The sequence below is a fragment of the Myotis lucifugus genome, unplaced genomic scaffold, assembly GCF_000147115.1.
Source record: "Myotis lucifugus unplaced genomic scaffold, Myoluc2.0 scaffold_12, whole genome shotgun sequence".
Classification (NCBI taxonomy): domain Eukaryota; kingdom Metazoa; phylum Chordata; class Mammalia; order Chiroptera; family Vespertilionidae; genus Myotis; species Myotis lucifugus.
Window position 1 is genome coordinate 9984945 of NW_005871060.1, and position 23173 is coordinate 10008117.

Below are 23173 nucleotides of genomic sequence, written 5' to 3' on the forward strand. Positions count from 1 at the left end.
CTAAGACCATTGGAAAACACATATATAATTACATATTGTTTTTGTGATTAATCACTATCCTTTAATTATGTTCAATTTGTAACAATGAAATTGGGGGTCACCACAACATGAGGAAATGTATTAAAGGGTCGCGGCATTAGGAAGGTTGAGAACCACTGATCTAAATATTAAGGTCTCCTATAATCTTAGGGTTCAGTGAACAATGGACCCTATTTTAGGTGTTGCAGACCCTGGAAGGTAATTATCAAGGTGTGGGATTTGAGTCTGCTGGCTGAAATGAAATCCAACGAGATATGATGGGCCTATCCTTTTTTATAATTTTTCCACTTAATTTTTATTGAATTTATTGGGGTGACATAAGTTAATAAAATTATAGATTTCAGGGATACAATTCTATAATACATCATCTATATGTTGTATTGTGTTCACCACCCCAAGTGAATTCTCCTTCCATCACTATTTATCCCCCTTTTACCCTCTTCTACCTCTCCCACCCCTTTCCCTCTGTTAACCACCAGACTGATGTCTGTCTATAAGGTTGTGGGGGTTTTGTGTGTTTTTTTGCCCCCAACCCCCCTGATCCCCCCCTGCTCTGTGTGTGACAGGGTACGGAGTCTCCCAACCCCCCTGATGGGCCCTGCTCTGTGAGTGACAGGGGGCAGCGCCCCAACCCCCTGATCGGCCCTGCTCTGTGAGTGACAGGGGGCAGCGCCCCAACCCCCTGATCCGCCCTGCTCTGTGAGTGACAGGGGGTGGCGCCACAACCTCCCCATCGACCCTGCCTTGAGTGTGACAGGGGGCGGTGCCCCAACCCCCCAATCGGCCCTACCCTGAGTGTGACTGAGGGTTGCATCGCAACCTCCCGATCCGCCCTGCTCTGTGCATGACAGGGGGCGGCGCCCCAACTCCCCAATCGGCTCTGCTCTGAGCCTGACCAGGGGCAACACCTAGGGATGGGCGTGCCCTCTGCCACCCGGGAGCAGGCCTAAGCCAGCAGGTCGTTATCTCCCGAGGGATCCCAGACTGCGAGAGGGCACAGGCCGGGCTGGGGATCATTCTATCTGGTCACCTTATTCCAGAAGCTAAATGTTTCTTCTTATCCTATATAATAAAAACATAATATGCAAATCAACCTAATGGCAGAACAACCAGTCGCTATGACGTGCACTGACCACCAGGGGTCAGACACTCAATGCTGGAGCTGCCCCCTGGTGGTCAGTGTGCTCCCACAGGGGAAGCGCTGCTCAGCGAGAAGCCGGGCTCATGGTCGACGCGGGGCTCACGCTGACAAGCGCAGCAGTGGGGGCAGGAGACTCTCCCACCTCCGCTGCAGGTGGGCAGTAAGGAGAGAGGGGTCCTGGACTGTGAGAGCCCTGGACTGCAAGAGCCCTGGACTGTGAGAGGGATGTCTGACTGCAAGAGGGTGCAGGCCGGGCTGAGGGACCCCTCTCCCTCGCAGGGCACGAATCTCGTGCACCATGCCTCTAGTGTTACAGTAATACTAAAGACTACTCAGTACCTTTAATTTATTACATTTCAATAGAGGGTTTCCACTGAAGAAAATAATTTAAAAAGAATTAGAGAAAGCTAATTGTGCTATTAAAAAAATCTTGTTTATTCACTCACATATAGCTAGTTCCAAGTCCTCATGGCCTCGGTCACTCATAAGGATGGTATCATCATTGAACTGAAACAGCTAAGTGTTTTGGGTCAAAGTTCTACTTCTAGTTCTTCAATTAGGGTGAAAGCAGGGAATCAAATTAGGTGCAATGTGAAATCCCAACAAACTCTCATTTTACTCCACTCCGTCTTTATGACAAAAGTTCAACCAGTAGATGGCACTATTTATTTCAGTGAGAATAGCACTTTCAGTGTCATAAATATAGGCAATTGCTAAATTGAAAATAAGTGGAATCTTTCACATTTTATTGGGAGTGTCCTGCAATTTATTTGTATTCAAATACCTCAAAAGATATAAAATCAACACATATTTCCTCACTTGAGAATGGACAAATGCTTCTGGGACTTAGTATGTTTTTCAAATAATGATGTACGAAAATAAATAAAATTTAAAATATTAAATTGAGAAATTTGTTATAAGCCTTGAAAATATAAAATATATGCACATATATAGACATAAGCATTTATATATATTTAAATATATTTCAGTGATACAATTTGAAAATTGTTTTCCCAGTACTTCAACCCACATAAACACAAGCAAGTATACATTCTGAGGATCTCTTCCTCTCCTAATATATAAATAGTAATAGCTTTAACATGAAAAGTGATAATTATGAAGACTTAGCTATTTTCAGACGCAAGACAAGGATCTTTGAGGAAATGGAAGTGAAACACAGTGATAAGTGAGGTAGAACCTACAGGCCTGCTAGGCTTCAGATCAGAAGCACCCGATGCTGCCAGGAACTTTTTATCCTTTAGTTAATAGAAACTAAATGAGCCTCTTGGGGGATAGAGGACAGAACCCACTCACTGTCCTCTCTTAACCTTTTACACATTAAAAGACAAAGAGATACACAGAAGGTATTCCAGAATGCTAATAGTTGTCCAATGTGGTTGGTAGGTACCTAGGTATTTTTTATATTATTCTCAGTACTTTTCTGAATGACTGAAATATTGCAAAATATAAAATTATACCAAGGGGAAATGTTTCAAAAATATATCATTTCATTGTAAATTCATTAATCCTTCCCTTTCTGCAGCCCTGCTACTGAAGTTTAAGAGATATAAAGCATTTTCCTAGAGCTAATATAATTGAGATCCTTGAAAAAGTTTTCTTAAAAAAAAATTAAACAAAATGGAATAGAAATGAGAGACAAAAGCTGTACAATCTCTTTGTATATTGTTTTCACTTTTGAAATCTAGTCTCCTTTACATTTTACATTTGTTTCAACTGATTCTTGCTAATTCAGCAGATAATCATTGGGCACTCTGTTCCACACATACTTTAGGTTATCTGCCTGCATGCAAACTGAAAATCTTTCTCTACTACTAAATTGGCCTTAGGAAATAATACTGGGGGCATTATAATTGTGTGTTTTTTCATTTGTTTGTTTGTTTTTTCATTTCTATGAACCAGAAAATCTAATTGGACTACTTATGGCATTTGAAAAAAACACACCTAAATTGGCAGTTTACTAATGAAAACAAGTTAGCCTTCTCCCACATTTTAAGGGCTTACATTGGTACACAATAGCATTCTGGAGCATAAATTTAAATTTATTGTTAGGTAGGATAGATGAACCAAATATTATATACCCTCTATTTCTGATATAAATGAGATTTTTAAAATTTCAGTTTGCATAAAACCAATCAATAATTCTCCCATGGCAAGAAAAATAATGTTTATGTTGAGAGGTAAATACAAACGCTTGGGTTCTAGATTTACAGTGAATATTTTAATACCAGTGTGGTTCAAAAGGCCTAATGGAAATAATACAAACTTGAGTAAATAAAAACCATCAGTGGCCTGACTCAAAATGACAGACTGAGAGCAGACATTCTTTCCCCATCCTGTCAGCAATTCTATTGATGTAACAGAAAGGTAACATATTTATGAAGCATAAACCTGCAAACCAAGAGTGGGTTTTGATAATAGACCAGATATTGTGAAAAAAAAATCTAGAAGCGAGAAAGTAGATAGAATCAGATGGTAGACAAACAAGGAGAGAGAAAATCACAGCCAACACATGCAGAGATATGGTATTGGATGGGAAGGTGTGGTTTATTTCACAAAGCTCAAGGAAATTCTATATTCAGAATAAACAAAAACCCTAATCCAGTATGATGTTTGGTTTGGGCTTTTCTTTTCCAACTCATGTAACTTTTCTTTTTCAGACTCACTTCCTCAAGTGCCTGCAGTTCCCATGCTGTCAATCCTACATACCTGTCATGGAAATTACTTGTCTCTTGTCCACACCCTTATTAATCCTATGGGGGGGGGGGGAATCCTTACAGGTGTTGGGTGATGATAGAAGTCAATGAATTATGCCTAGAAGGGCTATTTGCATTTTAATTAAAGATACATGAAACGTGAAGATCTTTATGATTTGCAAATAAATCTTTAAAAGTGAAATTTTAGGTACTCAGGCTATGGCAAAGAGATTTATAAAGTTGTAAAATAACTCTTCTTATGCATTTTTTAAAAATCTACAAAAACTCAGAGAAATGGGCTAGAATTTCTTTCCAGGCCCTGTGGGAACTAACACTATTTTGATCAGCATTATGTAGCACTGGGCAGATGCATTTGCTCCTAATGTTCTAATTCTGATACAAAAGATTATTACAAAGCAGCATATTCCATATGTGATAACGCTAGCTCTAGCTACGGCCATCAGTTACATAATATAAACAACTACTTTTATAACCCTCTACCTTTAGGTCAAGGTAAGCCATATGATCCCCTATTATAGAATTTTCAGGAGAGACATGAGAACATAATTCAACAGATTGCACTTTTTTTTCTAGGGGGGGTGGGGGAGAGGAGAAAGGCCAAAAAGGTGATAGCTGTGACAACTCACCCAGTAAATTAAAATAGCTATCTGTTTAAAAAAAATAAAAATCTTATTTTCAGGAGATTAGACAAAAATATAACAATCAGGATTGGTATTTTTAGTAATTGTCATTCTTATTGGGATAATTCCTCTCAGTCACTCTTCAAAGCACAGTATATTCCAGTCTTTTTTCCATAAACATATATCCTTATTGGACATTTTATAAAACATTACACCTTTTTATTCAACTGCCTTTCTTTTTGATTCTCAAACAAATCTTTGATGACTTTACCTTTGCTAACAATTTAAAACTAATTCCCTGATTGACATTCCTCTTAAATTAAAAATGGTAATTTCCCAATGACAGATGTTATCAAGCCTGATATTAATTGAAAAAATGATTCTTCTAACAAAAATTAAGCCAGATCAACTAGTTATTGAGCTTCTACCAACTATTCACATTTGGATGACAAAATATAAAATGAAAGAAACTCAATTTTTGAATATATTTATAGTTTTAACATTTATGCATAAATAACCTCGCCTGAAGTTTAGAGAAGCTAAGCAAGCTTCCCAAAGTTATATAGATCTATAGTAATAGATTCAGGGCTTAACTTTAAATCAATCTGTATAATTTGAAGATTGAGATAAGACTCACAAAACACATTGCCTCCAGGTATAGAAATAACTCTCACAGTGCAGAAAGCCAAGGGTAAGACTAAAGAGCAGAGAGAATGCCTTGGCAATTCAAATCACTTCAGATGAATGGGTAAAAGAAAGGATATCCAATTGCCAGTAATTCTGTGACCGGAAACGTGGTTGTTAGGTGGCCCAGAAAGTGGAGTAAAGAACAAAGAGAACCAAACTGTTAAAGAGGAGGGAAGGAGAGAGAGTTTAAAGCTGCGTCCCCGGGTGACCCAGGAACCCCAAAGACCATGGATTCATGCCAACAGGGAGGGGGGTTTCTTTTTTATACTGCGGTTGGGTGAGGGGCGGGGGCATGAACTGAGGAAGTCTCTGCCACAGGGGGTCGGCAGTGTGGGGGTCATTGTGAATTCAGGGAGAAGCCGGTATCTGTGTCTGGCACGCTGATCTGTTAGAAATTCCAGGGAGGGTCCATTATCTCATCACAGGTCTGCATGTATCCGATCCTGGGCTCTCTCCGACCTAACAGTGGTAGAGCTTGCTCTTCTGGAAGCAGGAAGTAGAGGAAGGGATTTCTACGAATCCAGGTCTGAAGATATGGAAAAGTTTGTAGTTGGAAGAATGATTTCAGTGTTGGGGCATGAGGTGCTTTTGATATTGGAGACCAGCCAGGAGAGAGCAATACTGTCACTGAATCTCTGGGAAGCCCCTTGCCTCCCCCTCTTCCAATGATGACCACCCTAGGCTTATGGTCATGTCTAATTTCCAGCATCACAAAGTAGTAAGATTGAGTCGTTGGACATTAGACGAGCAGGACCCCCTCGATGAGGCAGTAGGAAAGGGATGATTTTGAGCACACAGCATGTGGATGTCATAGGTCATCCAACTTGCCCATCATCATCCATTTGCATGGAGAAAATGGATGTGTGTGTAGAAAAGGAGAATTAAAAATGCTGTACCTGTGAAATTCTCTAACAGGGAACGCAGGCATGAGTGGCATGGAATGACCATTACTTAATGTACCTCTAGGGAGGAGAGGCATTTCCACCCTCTGCCTGCACACTGAGGAACTACTGCCAGACCAGCAGTGGTAGTTTACACCTCACTCTCCTACTGTGGCTCATTTGTCAATTCCTGTTTTCCCACAGAAACAGCCTTGAAACTCAGAAATAAGCTAGAAATCCCCTCCAGGCAAAGGGCTGATACATTACCTGCTGTTTTGTGAGTGGGATGATGCTGATACAGAGGTTTGGACTAGAACCCGGATTCTTTGTCCGCCAGAGTTGAAGAATGAATCCACGGACAGAGGGTAGTATAGCAAAGGTGGGGATTTATTATTTTTTTAAATATATTTTATTGATTTTTCACAGAGAGGAAGGGAGAGAGATAGAGAGTTAGAAACATCGATGAGAGAGAGACATCGATCAGCTGCCTCTTGCACACCCCCACTGGGGATGTGCCCGCAACCCAGGTACATGCCCTTGACCGGAATCGAACCCGGGACCTTTCAGTCCGCAGGCCGACGCTCTATCCACTGAGCCAAACCGGTTTCGGCAGGTGGGGATTTATTGAAGAACAAGTACAGACTCCCACCTGGGGAGAGGGAAGGAGTCCTACAGAATGGACTCCCATGTGGGGAGGGGGAAAGGGTCCCACTGAGTTCCTTTTCCCTATGGCTTATAAAAGCCGCAGATCCTGGTGCCTTGATATCCCCTCTGATTGGTTACTATTCCTTAGCCTGGTTACTATAGTGACTCCTGAGGCCCTCCTCCCCATTGTCCTATTCCTTCTGGGCTTTCTTCCTCCTTCTTTATTTTGTACATATAGACCTTTCTTGGCTACTTCCAGTTCCCTTGTCTTATGGAGATGTAACTGCACCTGGCTTCCTTGTGTTATGGAAATGTACCTTCTCCTAGTGTAGCCCCACGCTTTTCCATGGACCCCAATTCTAAAAATTCCCTAAGCCTGCCTATGTTCCCCTAAAGTTCCTGTTTCAATGCTAACAAGGACAAATACCTTCAGCAAAGACAGCACTGGATTCTTTTAGTTATCAGGAAATTGTAGACAAGATGGATGGGACATAATGAGTCTTGGTTGTCAGTTCAGAGTCATTTAGTTTATATATATTAAAAACAACAATTTGTATCCAAAACTGTTAGAAGAAACAAATCAGTTATAGTAGCTACCTTTCTTCAGCATCAATCTTTCTATTCAAATATTATACAAACCTGACTAGAATAGTAGCTTTCAAGTATTGAACTTAAGTAAGAAATACATCATGTATTTTGAAGCAGGAAACAATACATACATATAAAATGGAAGCTTTACAAAACAATACTTTCCTAGATCACATGCACTTTAATATTTTCTTTTGTTGTTGTTTTTTAATATATGTTAAATAGATTGAAACTTAGTCCATTAAAGAGAAACTAAAACTGGCTGAGAATGCATTGAATGAAAGAATGAACATGTACAGGTGCCATGGAATCAGCCCATTTTCAAAGTGCTCTTAAGCACCTTTATAATAATGGTTTAGGATTTGTTTGGGACAAGTTTAATTACACTTAAGATAAAAATATTTTCTTCCTTTAAACATCCAATGTCAAGCCCATCTCTACCTTTTTATGTATTTTATATTTACATATTTCTTCAAATTTTACTCTGATTCTGTAATAGTGTATCAGGCTTCATTAATGCCCTATTTTATCTATGTATCTAGACTTGATCTCAAAGAAGTTAGGCGCTCATTTGAAATTTCTTTTTTTTTCAATAGACATATTTTTTAGAGAAGTTTCAGAGCAAAATTGGGAAGAAGGTACAGATGTTCCTTGCCCTCACACTTGAGATGTATGAGGTTCCTGCTGGTATAACACAGCATAATAATTGATTTAATTTTTAATAGATATAGGCCTATTCAGATATTCTGGTGTGTGTGTGTGTGTGTGTGTGTGTATTTGCAAATGTGTCTTTTAAGGGAACAGCCTATTTCATCTAGGTTATCAAATTTGTTGGCATAGAATTATTCATATTATTCCTTTAATATTCTTTTTATTTTATAGAATCACTTCTGATATTAGTATTTTGTGTCATTTCTCTTTTTTCTTAGCCCATCTAGAAGCTTATCCATTTTATTTATCTTTTCAAAGAACCAGCTTTTGGTCCCATTGATTTTCTCTATTAATTTATTCAATTTCATTGATTCCTGCTATAAATTTTATTATTTCTTTTCTTCTGTCTACTTTGAATTTGTTTATCTTTTACTAGTTTTCTAAGGTGGAAGCTTAGATGATTGATTTCATATCTTCTTTTCTAATACATGCATTAAATGCTGTAAATTTTCTAATCACTGATTTTGCTGTTAGATTTTTGATTGGGAATGCATTGAATCTATAGATCAAGTTGGGAAGAATTGATATCTTGACAATAGAGTCATCCTGTCCATGAACAAAAAATATCTCTCTATTTAGTTCTAGGTTGATGTATATTTTTCTCTCAACACTAAATGTTTTACTTTACACTCTTCTTGCTTCCATAGTTTCTGAGAAGTTTAATATATTCCTATCTTTGCTCCCTTACATGTAAGATGCTTTTTAAAAAAATTTCTTCTGGTTCTTTTGGGATTTTTATGTTTGATCTTCTGAAGTTTCAAAATGATATGTCTAAGTGTAGCTCTGTGGTTTTATTTGGCATTAATCCTGTGTGGTATTTTCTAAGCTTCCTACTTCTGTGGTTTGATACCTGATGTTAATTTGGGAAATTCTCAGTTATTATTGTTTATATAATTCTTCTGTTCCTGTCTTTATTCTCCTTCTGGTATTCCCATTACACATGAGTTACTGCCTTTTTAATTATCCCAGATCTATTGGATATTCTGTTCTTTTATAAGTATTTTTTTTCTCATTCTTTTTCAGTTTTGGAGGTTTCTTTTGAGATATCCTTAAGCTCAGAGATTCTTTCCTTAGCCATGTTTAGTCTATTAATCTATAATAATAAAAGTGTAATATGCTAATTAGACCGGACAGCCAAACAACCTTCTGGACGTCCTTCCAGATGAAACCAAGGCAGGGGCTGAGGCAGAGGTAGTTAGGGGTGATCAGGCAGGTAGACAGAGTAGTTAGGGGTGATCAGGTAGGCAGGCAAGCGGTGAGGGGTGATCAGGCAGGCAGGCAGGCCAGTGGTTAGGAACCAGCAGTCCCATATTGCAAGAGCGATGTCCAACTGGCAGTTGGAGATCCCTGTAGGATTGGGCCTAAACTGGCAGTCGGACATCCCACAAGGGGTCCCAGATTGCAAGAGGATGCAGGCTGGGATGAGGGACCCTTCCCCTCCCTCTTCCCCCCGCCCCTGTGCACATTTTTTTGTGCACCGGGCCTCTAGTAATTCCATAAAAGACATTCTTCATTTGTGTTATGGTGCTTCTGATCTCTAATATTCCTTATTGGTTATTTTTTATAAGTTCCATCTCTCTGCTGTTATTGCCTATCTTTTCTTGTATGTTGTCTACTTCATCCATTAAAGCCCTTACAGTGGTTCTCAACCTTCCTAATACCGCGACCCTTTAATACAGTTCCTCATGTTGTGGTGACCCCCAACCATAAAATTATTTTCGTTGCTACTTCATAACTGTAATTTTGCTACTGTTATGAATCGTAATGTAAATATCTGATATGCAGGATGTATTTTCATTGTTCTTGACCCACAGGTTGAGAACCGCTGCTAGTATATTAATCATATTTGTTGTAAATTTTCAGCCTGGTAATTTCAACCAACCTGCCATATCTGAGTCTGGTTCTGCTACTTTCTATTTCTCTTTCACCTGTGTTTTTGCCTTTTAGTATTCCTTGTAATTTTTTATTGATAGATGGCCATGATATATGGGTAAAAGGAACTGCTTTAGAAAGGCTTTTGCCAGTGTAGTTGTGAGGTGTAGGGAGACGGGAAGAATTTTAAGTCAGTAGTCTGCAACCCAGAAGAGTCATCACCAAAAGCCAATCATGGGCATCCTGATCTCAGACTTCCTGCCTCCTGAATAAGACAGATTGGTTTTATGTTTACTAACTGACATTTAAGATTCTAAGTTTTATTCTCAGATTCAATTTCTTATTTTAAACTATATTGACTCAAAAGGCAAAAGTCTAATTTAGCATATTATAAAATTAAAAACGCATATGTGAGATGATATTATGGTCTTATGAAAAAAGTTTTTCCACTTTACACATTAATATAAAAGTAGTCTTGCCTGGCCAGTGTTGCTCAGTGGTTGAACATCTACCTACGAACCAGGAGGTCACGGTTTGATTCCCGATCAGGGTGCATGTCTGGGTTGCAGACTCAATCCCCAGTATGGGCCATGCAGGAGGCAGCCAATCACTAATTCTCTCATCATGGATGTTTTTATATCTCTCTCCCTCTTTCTTCCTCTATAAAATAAATAAAAATATACTAAAAAAAATAAAGTGGTCTTAAGTGTCTAAGATTAACCTAAGCTGAGGTGACCATCATCTCAGAAAGAGCCAGGAGAGCTTGAGGTTAAGGTGATTCAACTAAGTGAATCTATAATTGTGCTTTTAAAAAAAGACATTTGTTTTATAACATTTAGCTTTGCAATAATTTTTCTCCAATTTTGGATTTTTTTCAACCATGTTTCTAAGAAAGTAAATGTGCTGTACAGAATGGTAAGTCACAAAGCCAAAGATAAGTCTATTTCTGAAAATTAGTTATGCTTTGAATAAAAGGCTATAAGAGTGAATGAGCTGGCCTCTAAGTTCATATTGGTTTATTCAACTCTGAGCCCAATTTTAAAAGCCGAGACAGCACAGCTGGCATGGCTCAGTGGTTGAGTGTCAACTTATGAACCAGGAAGTCATGGTTCAATTCCCTGTCAAGGGCACATGCCTGGATTGCTGGCTCTATCCCCAGTGTGGGGCATGCAGGGGGTGGCCAATCAATGATTCTCTCATCATTGATGTTTTTATCTTTCGCTCCCTCTCCCTTCCTCTCTGAAATCAATAAAAAATATAAAAAATAAGACAGTAAAGACAAAGATTCTGTGTCTTCTTTTATTAAGGTTTAAGGCTTTTTTTTTTTTTTTTTTTTGGTAAGTGTTGATCAGCATAATGGGTAGTAAAAACTAAGAGAATTTGTAGAAAATTTACAGAATAAATCATTTTTACACTAAAAATAGAAAATACTAGGTAGAGAGAGGGGATTTGGGCAGACTTGAAACAATGGATAAATTAGTGGGCCGCATTTGTGGTGGCTAGGTTTGTATAGCTGATTAAAAGATTATTTAAAAGTTATATTATTTTAAATATAATTTACTGTCTATATGAAAGTAATGACTTCCCTTCCCCTTTTGAAATTTTTTAAAGACACTAATTTCACATTTCAATTCAATTGCTGTGAGTTGGATACTTTTTGATCACAGATAGACTACAGGGTGCCCACATTTGGGGCAAGGGCATTATACACACATATTTGCATGTATGTATATCTGTATTGTATTTTATTTTTTTGTAGTTTAAGAATAAAATTTGCTATGTTATATTACAAAATGAGTTTTCACCTTGGGAGAGAAAGTCAATTGTCTTTTAAGCCAAGAGTGGTCAGGTGACAGTGTCCAATGATACATAAATGGAAGCCAGTGGGTGGGGCTTTCTTGAGGTTTTTTGAAGGGATCTGATTTAGCTGGATTGTTCAAATGGGATTATAATCAGAGAAATAATTTTACCATCATAAATTATTTAAGGCTCTCCTTAAAGAAAAAAAAAGCATTTAGAATGAAAATCTAATGATAAATAGGTAAGAAACAGAAAAGAGCCTGGGGGTGGGTGGGTGGGTGGGTGAATGCCAAGTGGTAGATCTGTGGGGTTTACAAGGGCAGAGGAAACACCACTAGACTTGAGGATGTGCGGGCAAAAGTTTTTCCACACAGAAATTCTTTCAAATGAAGACTGTTAATTCTATTTTTCAGATCTTATTTCATTATTTTTGTGTGCTTCATATATACTGGCTCTTCTTGCTGAGGTTTGGTTTCTCACAGCCCATTTATTCTCAGAATGTATCAGGAGAGTTTTTCCTAACCTCCCAAAGTTGTAGCCACAGAAACAATTATATTCTAGTTAGATGCCTACTCAGTATTGCCAAAACAGCTGAGTCTTAGCTCTAGTGTTTGATTTATGAATTCTTTCTTCAGTTTGTGTGGCAAATTGTGTCTAAGAATTTTAGCCTCCTTGTTCACAAAAGAGGTGAGTCAATCAAGCGGAAGTTAAAAATAAAAGCAATACATTGGTGTAATGATGATTAAATGTGCAGTTTTTCTACTGGCGTCTTGAGCAGTTTAGTTCTGACAGGAACTCTGCTCCAAGGGGATGGACTCCCTGTACTCAGTGCCCTGGTGTCAGCCACCTGCATCTAGTATGGTGTTCTAGTGAGGAGATTCAGCGGGAACTAACAAGTCAATTCTTTTATCTAATCTATTGAAACTAAAAAAAGAACTGCTGTGTTTACAGTTAAAACCCAAGCTGTAATTCAAGATGAAATCAGTACTTCTGTTTTTAATTTGCCAGCAAGAAAGATGCTACCTAACAATTGCCTCATAACAATTAATCTCAAAATATAGTGGCCTAAAACAAGTATTTATTTAGCTCACATGTGTACAAATTGGCAACGTGGACTGGGCTCAGCTACGTGGTTTTCTGGGGTAGCCACTTGTGAATGGTCTGCTGCTGGCTTGGTTGGGGCTGGTTGGTTCAGGATTGCCTCAGCAGAGACTGTTCTTCTCTTCACGTGGCCTTCACTCGTCTCCCGCGGCTAGCCTGGCCTTGTACACATGATGACAGCAGAGTTCTGAAAGACAGTTACATGCAAGGCCTCTTGAGATCTAAGCTTGGAATTGGCACAGTGTCACTCCTTCCACATTTTCTTCACCAGGCCAGCCCAGATATAGGCATACCTCAGAGATATTGCAGGTTCAGCTCTAGGCTGCAATAAAACAAGTATTGCAATTCAGATAGTCATAATCTTTTTGTCAGCAGAGGATCTTGCCTTCAATTTATAAAAAAAAAAAGCAACATCTGTGAAGCGCAATAAAGTGAAACTCAATAAAACAAGGTATGCATGTACAGAGATGAGGAAATAGACTTCATCTTTCGATGGGAGGAGTTGAAAACCACATTGAAAAGGTCATGCATACAGAAAATAGTGAGGATTGTGGTCACTTTTGCTAAATACCGTCCTTGCTGTTGGACAGGAAGATTGGAAGTCAATACTGGAAAAGCTGACCTTGGTTGAGGGGAGCAACTTAGCTAGTATGGCATTCAAGTAAGAGATGATTTATGTGGTGTGGGGTGGTTATGAGGCAGAGAAGTGCTTACTTATTGATTTCTGCTTTGTCATCATACTTAGCTTTTAGATCACATATTGTTTCATTGTTATTCTTTTATTGAGGAAAAATAAGAAGTATTTCTGAAATGTAGAGCATGCAACTTTAGGCCTCAGTCAGCATTTAATAAACCTTTTCTTTAAAAGAGAGAAAAAGACGAGAGAGACATACAGACATTCAAGAGTGTTCTGCTAGATTAGCTTTATGTTGAATATCTGTCAAGACAATGATTTATTCAGATAGCACTTGTTTTGGGTATAATAATGAAATCGTTGCTTTAGTCTACTGCATTCTCTCTATACTGCATTGTCCTCTATTATTATTTTGTTCAAGCAGGATACTGTGCTGAAGTGAACCATGCAATAAATTGTATTGAACAACATCAACAACAAAAATGTTCTGAAGTGTCATTTTCATTTCTGTTTGTACTATTCATTTACAGTTATTACTTTGATAATATAATGTTTTTATGAGATAAAATTATAGATGACAACACAGATGAGTCAAATTTTCATGGTTTAATATAGTCAAGCAATCAACAGCATCAGTAAAAGCAGTGGATACTACATAGATCTCCCAGTTCCATTCTTTTACATTGCAGTATTTAACTATTCTCAACACATTGCTATGATGCCCAAGGGTAATTCTTTAGTCTAAAAACATGACATTTGAGCATGACCTGAAGCAGGTATAGGAGTAAGCCAAGCTGATAGCAGGGGAAAGATAAAATCAAGCAGGTTATTGGTATCTTTTGGAATAGCAGCAAGCTGATCACTGTGGCTGGAGAAAATTGAATTAGGGGGAAAAGAGAAGAGATTAGATCAAAGAGGGAAGGGGGGCAGATCATGTAGATGTTTTAGGCTGCTATAATGAGTTTGACTTTAATCTGAGGTGTGGGAAGACAATGATAGAATTTTTAGCAAAAGATTGAAATGATTTGTTTTATTTATTAAAGGATCATTTTGCCTGCTCTGTTGGACTAGAACATGTATGTGTTGGAAAGTGGTAGTGAATAGATAGCTATATAATGGAAGCTGGGAGTCAAATTTAGAAACGTGTTCTTTTCCCCAAAATTTATTTCCTCTCCTTTCTCTAATCATATATATATATTTTTTTTCTAATCCTTGCAAAGTATATTCCCCAGGATCCTTTGCTAGCATGTGTCAAGCTGAATTTGGTTAAGGAGAAACACTGTTTTGAAGGTAAAGGCAGGAAAAAGGGAGAACGAGGATATTTCTCCCTTCTCTCAATTGCTTTTGGTGGTATTGTTAGTGGCTGCTGCACATGCTCCATGCTGCACATTCTGGGCAGATCACTCTGGTTGCCATTTTGATTGAGTGATCTTGGCTCTTAGGTTCCAGTAATACTACCTCTAGGGGTAGGGTAGCAGCTCCCTGTAGTAAATAATGTCTGGATGAGCTTAGCTCTTCTGTTTGTTTTAGATGAATGTTTTCATAATTAATCAGCTTCTATTAATTCTCCACAGTAAGTTCTGTTATTCCACTGGATCTTACCTAATAGAGTGGGCTATTACAGTAGTCTAGACTAAAAATGATAGTGTCTTGGAACTGGTTGGTAGCAATGGAAGTGATGAGAAATCATTAGATTCAATAAATATTTTGTAGGTAGAATCAACAAGATTTCTACAAGTTTGATGAGTGTTGTGAGAGAAATAAGGAGTCAGAAATGACTCTAGTGTTTTTTTATGTAAAATTAAAAATAGCATAACTTTCATTAACTAAGATGAGATGTAGGTGAGTAAGAGAACAGAGAAGAAAATCTGATCTTCAGTTTTGTATATTATATGTTTGAGATGTTTATTATTCACCTCATTGGAGATGTCAAATCTTGTGTATATATATATACATATATACTAGTACATCTCGTATTCAGAAGAGAGATCCAAACTGGAGACAAACATTTGGAAATCAACAGTTTTTATAATTATCTATTTAAAGTTATTAGGCTAGAGAAGATCATCCAGAAAATAAGCATATATGAAAAAGAGAAGAATACAAAAAGTAAATGAGAGTTCCATTTACCACATCTTGAATTATTTAAAATCTTATAAATCAGTGCTGTCCAATACAACTTCCTGAAATGATCTGCACTATCTGGTATAGTAGCTGTATTAGTTTTATATTTCTACTATAACAAGTTGTCTCAACCTTGGTGACTTAAATAATACAAATTTAATATCTTGCAGTTCTATAGGTCAGAAGTCCAGCATGTCTCACTAGGCTAAAATCAAGATGTCAGCAGGGTTATATTTTTTTCTGGAAGTTCTAAAGGAGAATCTACCTGTTCTAGCTTCCAAAGATCATCTACACTTCTTGGCTTGGCTACCTTTCTTCAACTCAAAGCCAGTAAGGCTTGTTGAATTATTTTCACATTTCTACTCTGATCATCTCATTACTTCTTCAACTTATAACAACCCTTGTGATTACACTGGGCTCACCTGAGTGATGTACTATCCCTATCTCAATGTCCTTAACCTTAATCACATTTGCCAAGCTTCTTTTGGTTTTTAAGGTAACACATTCTCAGGTTCTGGGGATTAACTAGGGTGTGGCCATAACTTTGTGGACCATTATTCATCCTAGCAGTATGGCCACTATCACCATATGGCAACTGAGCACTTGAAACATGGCTAGTGCAGCTGAGAAAAATATTTTTTTATTTTGTTTTAGTTAATTTAAATTTAAACTTAAATACCCACATGTGGACATGTAGATAGTGGCTGCCTTCTTGGATTAAACAAATCTAGAAGAATAGGGGAGTGAATAGAATAGGGAAATGGTATAATCACAGACCAGCATTAAAAGCTGGTATGATTCAGAGTCATAAATTTAGGTAAGAGTAGCATAGTTGTATTTCTATAGTCCTTGTTTATCTAGTAATAGCAGCCATATACTTGTTTTGAAGATATATTATCAGAAAAAGATAACCACAAACCAAGGAAGATGAAAATTTGGGATTCAAGAAACAGTGATGAACAGAGGGGCCAGAAAAATAATTATTGAGGCTGCCACTACAAAATTTAATATAATTCTTAATGGGGGATTCATTAAACAGAAGATCCATGATGTAATAAACAATTATAATAACACTCAAAATTGAAATTATAAATTACATTAAAAAACATAAACAAAGTAAATGCAACATAAGATGGCAGCACGTTTAAATACTGATTAGGTAAATTCTCCTGTTTAACCTAAGAAAAAAGACAAAGAACATAATTAGCTGTTTTTAAGAACTACACTTAAATGACACACAAAAGTAAAAATTGAACAAAGAAATTAGAAGCCAGACAATACACAGAAAGAGAGTTCAGTGGAGTGGGAGCCAGTCTTCTCAGTAGAGTTTTGGATTCACAATAGCTGTGAGGCTCAAAAAGCCCTTATCAAAACTAGCCAGAGAACATATATGCATAACCCATTGACACAGACAACAGTGTGGTGATGGCTAGAGGTTAAGGGGGCAGAGGGGGGGGGGATGAGCAGGGAACATGGTGGAGGTGGGCAAAGGGTGAGAGAAGGATGGGGACATCTGTAAGAATCAACAAGAAAAACAAAGAAAAAAATTAATTACTAAAAATAGAGAAAGTGGTCCCCAGTTAATAGTTTCCCGAGACGTCTGGCAGAAGCAAATACAAATCTATTAATTTTTTACTTTTATTTTTTGGTGGTGAGGGGCAATTTGTCTGACTATTACTGCCAACGTGTCTTCTAAAATAAAACCTGCAAATTCACATGTCTTTCTCATGCACCCAGAGAATTCATTTTTTCCCTTTCAAGGAGAAAAGCTTATAGGAAAATATATATAGAAATAGAATCCAGTACTAGCAACATTAATCAAATTAATTGTCTGTTTATAATGCAGATCATGACCACAAAACATTTGCAAAAACTCAATAGCACAAAAGAGAAACACAACAAGATTATAAATTTTAGCAACAGGTCTCTCTATCTCTAAAAGCCTAGATAATTTTGAGGATATATTGCAGAAAAATATATAATTTGCTAGCAACAACAATAAAAAAGATTTAAAATGTCAGGAAAAAACCAAAATATGTACAATGAATGATCTTAATATTGAGCAGAGTAAAATGTGGTCCGATTTTGAGTTGTCAAAACAATTTAAAAATAGAGAATCCATTGCATTGGATATTTTCAGAGTCACAAAGACATGGTATGAGAAGGAAAGGTAAATTCCAGTACAGTATTTGGCTGAGGAGTGAACAAAGACATAATAATAAAATTACAGTTTGATGTTTTAGAACATTTTGATGAAACTTTTGACTAAGCACAGATGAATTAAATGTAATGTTACTATCCTTTTGACATCATAATAATGAAGGCATCTACATAGAAGTTTGAGATGAGAAGAAAGTGAAATGGTAGGGTCAATCATATTTTTTCGTTGCATAGTGTGTGGTTTAGATCCTATCTAAAATTATCATTATAAGAAAGAATGGCTTAAGAATTTTACTTAAAATTACTATGTAACTACAGAGGAGTTAAAAATAAAATATCAAGTGTAAAAAATGACAAAGGCAAGAAGAGAGAGCAATGTGAGCAAATCCTGATCTTTCAGAGGGAGGAGACAATAAATAATGTAAAAAATTATTTAGATTAAAAAAGATAATTATTTTATTCAGAGTTAAGGAGATAGCTGCCAGAATAGCACAAAATAGAACTGAAAAAAGTTATTGCCTCTGGGAAGTGTAATTACAGATGTTATAATATTTTATACTGTCAAAATCTGCTTTTAAGAAAGAGGAGATATAAAGAGAACAATATTTTATTTGTAATTTGTATTCACAGAGAATGTCAAGAAAACAATGTATCCAAAGAATAACTATTATTTGAAAAGATAGCTTTCTTGAAAGTCAAAAATGTCATAGCCTTCTAAAATTTTTTCAGTTTTTTATTTTATCTTTTAATTTCCGAATTATTTAGAAGAGTGCTTATTTAGAATTGGGTAGGTTTATTTATTTATTTATTTATTTATTTATTTATTTATTTATTTACGTTATTACTTTTTTGTCATTTCCCTGTTAAACTAGAATTTTACTGTGCCCAGAGAATGTAATGAATTGAAATTCTACTTTTGTGAACTTTTAGAAATTTTCTTTGTGGTTGTAGAGATTTTTGTAACACCCATGAGATTGTAAAAAAGAATGAAAGTTTTTTTTATCAGGTATAAAGATTTCTGAAACCTATTTTCATTATAATGCTATCTATATAATAGTGTAATACTGTCATTTTAGACTATGTATACTTACTAATCTAAGCTATGTATACTTATTTTTGAGAGCGATATGTTAAAACCTTTACCCCGTGGCTTTGTCTGATTCTCCCTCAACGTCATTATATTTCAAAGACAGGCATGTTGCTTACAACACAAAGACAATAACTATTTCATATTTACCAAATATAAAATATTTTTCCAGCCATTAATCTATTTTTTTATATTTAAAGATTATTTTTGAGCAGTTTTAGGTTCACAGCACAATTGACAAGTACAGAGAGTTTCCACATACCTCAGCCTCTACACACACAGAGCTTTCCCCATTATCAACATCCCCCACCACTGTGGTCCACGTGTTACAATGGAAGAACCTATGTTGAAACTTCATAATCACCCTAAGTCCATTGTTTACATTCAGGTTCACTCTTGGTGTTGTACTTTCTATGGATTTGGGAAAAAGTAAAAAAGTATGTATTCATCATTACAGTGTCATGTAGAGTACTTTCACTTCCCTAAAAATCCTCTATACCCTGCCTATAAATCCTTTCTGCTCCCTAATTTCTAGCAACCACTGAGCTTTTTACTGTCTCCATAGTATTTCCTTTTTCCAGAATGTCATATGGTTTGAATCATACAGTATATGGCCCTTTCAGATTGGTCTTTTACTTAGTAATACGCCTTTAATGTTCTTCCATGTCTTTTCATGGCTTTACATCTCATTTTTTTAAAAATATATTTTATTGACTTTTTACAGAGAGGAAGGGAGAGAGATAGAGAGTCAGAAACATCGATGAGAGAGAAACATCGATCAGCTGCCTCCTGCACATCTCCCACTGGGGATGTGCCCGCAACCCAGGTACATGCCCTTGACCGGAATTGAACCTGGGACCTTTCAGTCCGCAGGCCGACACTCTATCCACTGAGCCAAACCGGTTTTGGCAATCTCATTTCTTTTTAGCACTTAATAACATTCCATTGTCTCAATATGCCACATTTTATTTATCTATTCACCTGTTGAAGGCATCTTGGTTGTTTCTAGGTTTGGGCAGTTATGAATAAATCTGCTATAAACAACTGTGTACTGGTTTTTGAGTGGACGCAAGTTTTCAGCTTCTTTGAGTAAATGCCAAGGAGCATGATTGCTGGATCTTATGGTGACAGTATATTCAGTTTTATGATAAACTGCCAAATTGTGCTCCAAAGTGGCTGTATCATTTTGCATTCCCACTAAAACAAATGAGAATTTTTGTTGTATACATTGTTTTCAGCATTTTGTGTTGTCAGTGTTCAAGATTTGGTAATTTTAATAGGTGTGTAGTGATATCTTGTTTTAATTTCTCTGATGACAAGGTGTGAAGCATTTTTTTTGATGCTTCTTTGCTATCTGCATATCTTCTTTGGTTAGTTCTTTGTCTCATTTTTAAATCAGATTATCTTCTTATTGTTATGTTTTAAGAATTTGTATATTTTGGATAGCAGTCATTTATCAAATATGTGTTTTGAAAATATTTTATGTCAGTCTGTCTTTCATTCTCTTGACATCATCTTTCATAGAGCAGAATTTTTAAATTTTAATTAAGTCCCATTTATCAATTATTTTTTTCATAGATCACGTCTTTGGTGTTTTATCTGAATACCATCACCCTACCTAAGGTCATCTAGATTTTCTCCTATGTTATCTTGCAGTTTTATAGTTTTGTGTTATACATTTAGGTCCATGGTATACTTTAAGTCAGTTTTATGAAGGGTATAAGGTCTGTGTCTAGGTTCTTTTTGTAACATGTCTTAAAGGACCCCAGAAATCCCTGCCTCAAAAGGCTTCACTTCTTTGACTGGATTTTCATTTTTTACCTGTGCCATTGTTTTTATTTCTGTTGTTTATATCTAGAAATAGACATCTCAGAAAATAGACATCTAACAAAAATGGTTCTTTGTTACCACCAATGTTTTACATTGCTTCTCAACAACAACAACAAAACAAAACAAGCTGAAACCAAACTCCTGAGGTTATAGAGACATGGAATACTTAAATTTTGTTGGAAGAAACAGTAAGTCATGATAAGGAAAGGCTGGTCTTCATGGTCCATTGTGATGGCAACCTTAATGCACTAGCATACCTGGTTTAAAAGTTGGGGAGGGAGAAGCAATAAATCAACATGGGTAGAGAAATATTAAAGAGGTTTAAGAGTAGAACATCTTAGAAATACATCCTCTTATTTTACTGTTTTATTCAATGTAAGTTTTTATAATCAATAAAATGATATTAAAATACAGAGATAGTATTTTTCTATATATTATTCTAAGGGAATTAATTGAGAAAACATAAAAATGGTCAAGTGTATTATAAAATAAAAGTCTTTACAAATGTTGTGACAATGTTACAATAAAATCTCTTATTCACTAGCCAACTTAAGGCTCCATTTAGAGTCAGTCACATATGGATACTCCTCACTTCTACAAGAACAATTATTCAAATTTCTTCTCCATCCTCTTGGTTGTATACTAGAATAGCTCTGCATGAGTGGGTATGTCACCATGAGCAATCAAGGTGCGACTCAAGCCCTGATTGATATTTCAAATTAAGTATTAAAAGTAGCACATCTGATATATTTTATTTGCAATTATTGAATTTTCCCCATTCATCATATTCTAACAAATGAGGGGATGGATATGTTCCTGGCAAGAGCATCATTCTTGTCCTATAGACAGTAAGACTCCATGCATACAACCTCTCAGAGGCATTTCTGCCATTGAACAGAAACAGAAAATTGCCTGGAGAGATACTGTGAAATTCTGTACTAGTACTAAGAATCACAAGGATTGTTCAGAAAAAATAGTCCTCTCTATAAAAGGCTGTCAATGCAAATAGAGCAACCCCAGAGTGAGAACAGTAAACAATTGATATCCAGGAGGATTAGTATCAAGGAGTCCTTCTCAATAATATACGTAGTTTTGTGTAATAAAACCATTCTGGGACTAGGACACTGAGCATTTTCTGTTGGCTCTGTCAACAACGAGCCATGTGTTGCCTAAGTCGCTTAACGAAATTGCGCTTCCTTTTATGTCATCTGTGAAATGATGAAAACGAATACTTGAATTTTTAAAGTTTCCCCCAGTTGTACCCCTGTATGAGTTGACGTTCTCTTCCCTCTCCCTATAGACTTTTTAGAATTAAACTTTTTTTGTTTTGAGATAATTGTGGATTCACATGCAGTTGTAAAAAGTGACACAGAGAGATCCCATGTACTCTTTACCTAGTTTCTTCCAAAGGTAACATCTTGTAAAAATACAGTACAATATTCCAGCAGAATATTTACAGTGATTCAATTAAATTATAGAACAGCTCACTATATATTTGATTGATATTAGGTAAGGGGATTAAACATTTTTGATTGCATGGCATGTTTTATATGCTTTAGTTCATTTCATTCTAATTACAGGCTGTTTTGGAAATGAGTCCTAGCTAAAAGTGGGAGTCAGGTTCAAGATCTGTCTAACCTCAAGGCCTCATTCTTTTTCCTACAGTATGGCACCCCTGACAAAAGTCTGAAATATTTTTGTCATTGCTTTATGGGGCATTAAGTTGCACCATGCATATAACTGGGGACATACTGTATGTACTTCAGTTTCTATCAGGAAAATGTTGCTTCTGCTGCCTTATAGAGCCTCAGACCTAGGAAGATTTAAAACATACCCAAGCCTAGGTGACCTAGCCCGTCAGCCAGGATTTTCAGTGTCTGTCTTCTGGACTCCCTCCTATCTTTTTCACTTTTTTTTTTAAGCCATAGCCTTATTCTCTGACTGATAAATGATGGCAGAGCACAGCAGAGAAAGAAACAAGGACATTTTGAAAGAAGTCATTTGTATGTTTCAGTGAAAGAACAGTAATTTTACAATAAAATTTGCTCAGATAAGTTACTTACTCATGTTAAAAAAACATATACTTTAGTATTATAAAAATATAAATGCAAAACTTAAAATCATGCTACTCAGTCTTCTACCAACACCCTTCCAGTCTTCTAGCATAGCAAACACCAATCTTTCAAAGCCTCTAGGGACTCTCAGACTATTGATGCCTGAGCACTTTAGAAGTATACTATTGTTGTATCAATTAATCTACACACTATATATTAAATTTCTATGAAGTTTCAGATTTAGAACACCAGGGACATATGGTGGACCAGAAACAGGTCCTGTCCCCTTTTTTGGGGGGATGGCGGGGGGAAACAGAATTTTAATGAATAATTATTCAAAGAGATATATACTTATATTTCATATGCATTATGGAGGGAATTCACAAGACATATGACAATGTATAAAATTGTATGAACCCACAAAAGACCCCAAATAGCCAAAGCAATCCTGAGAAAAAAGAATG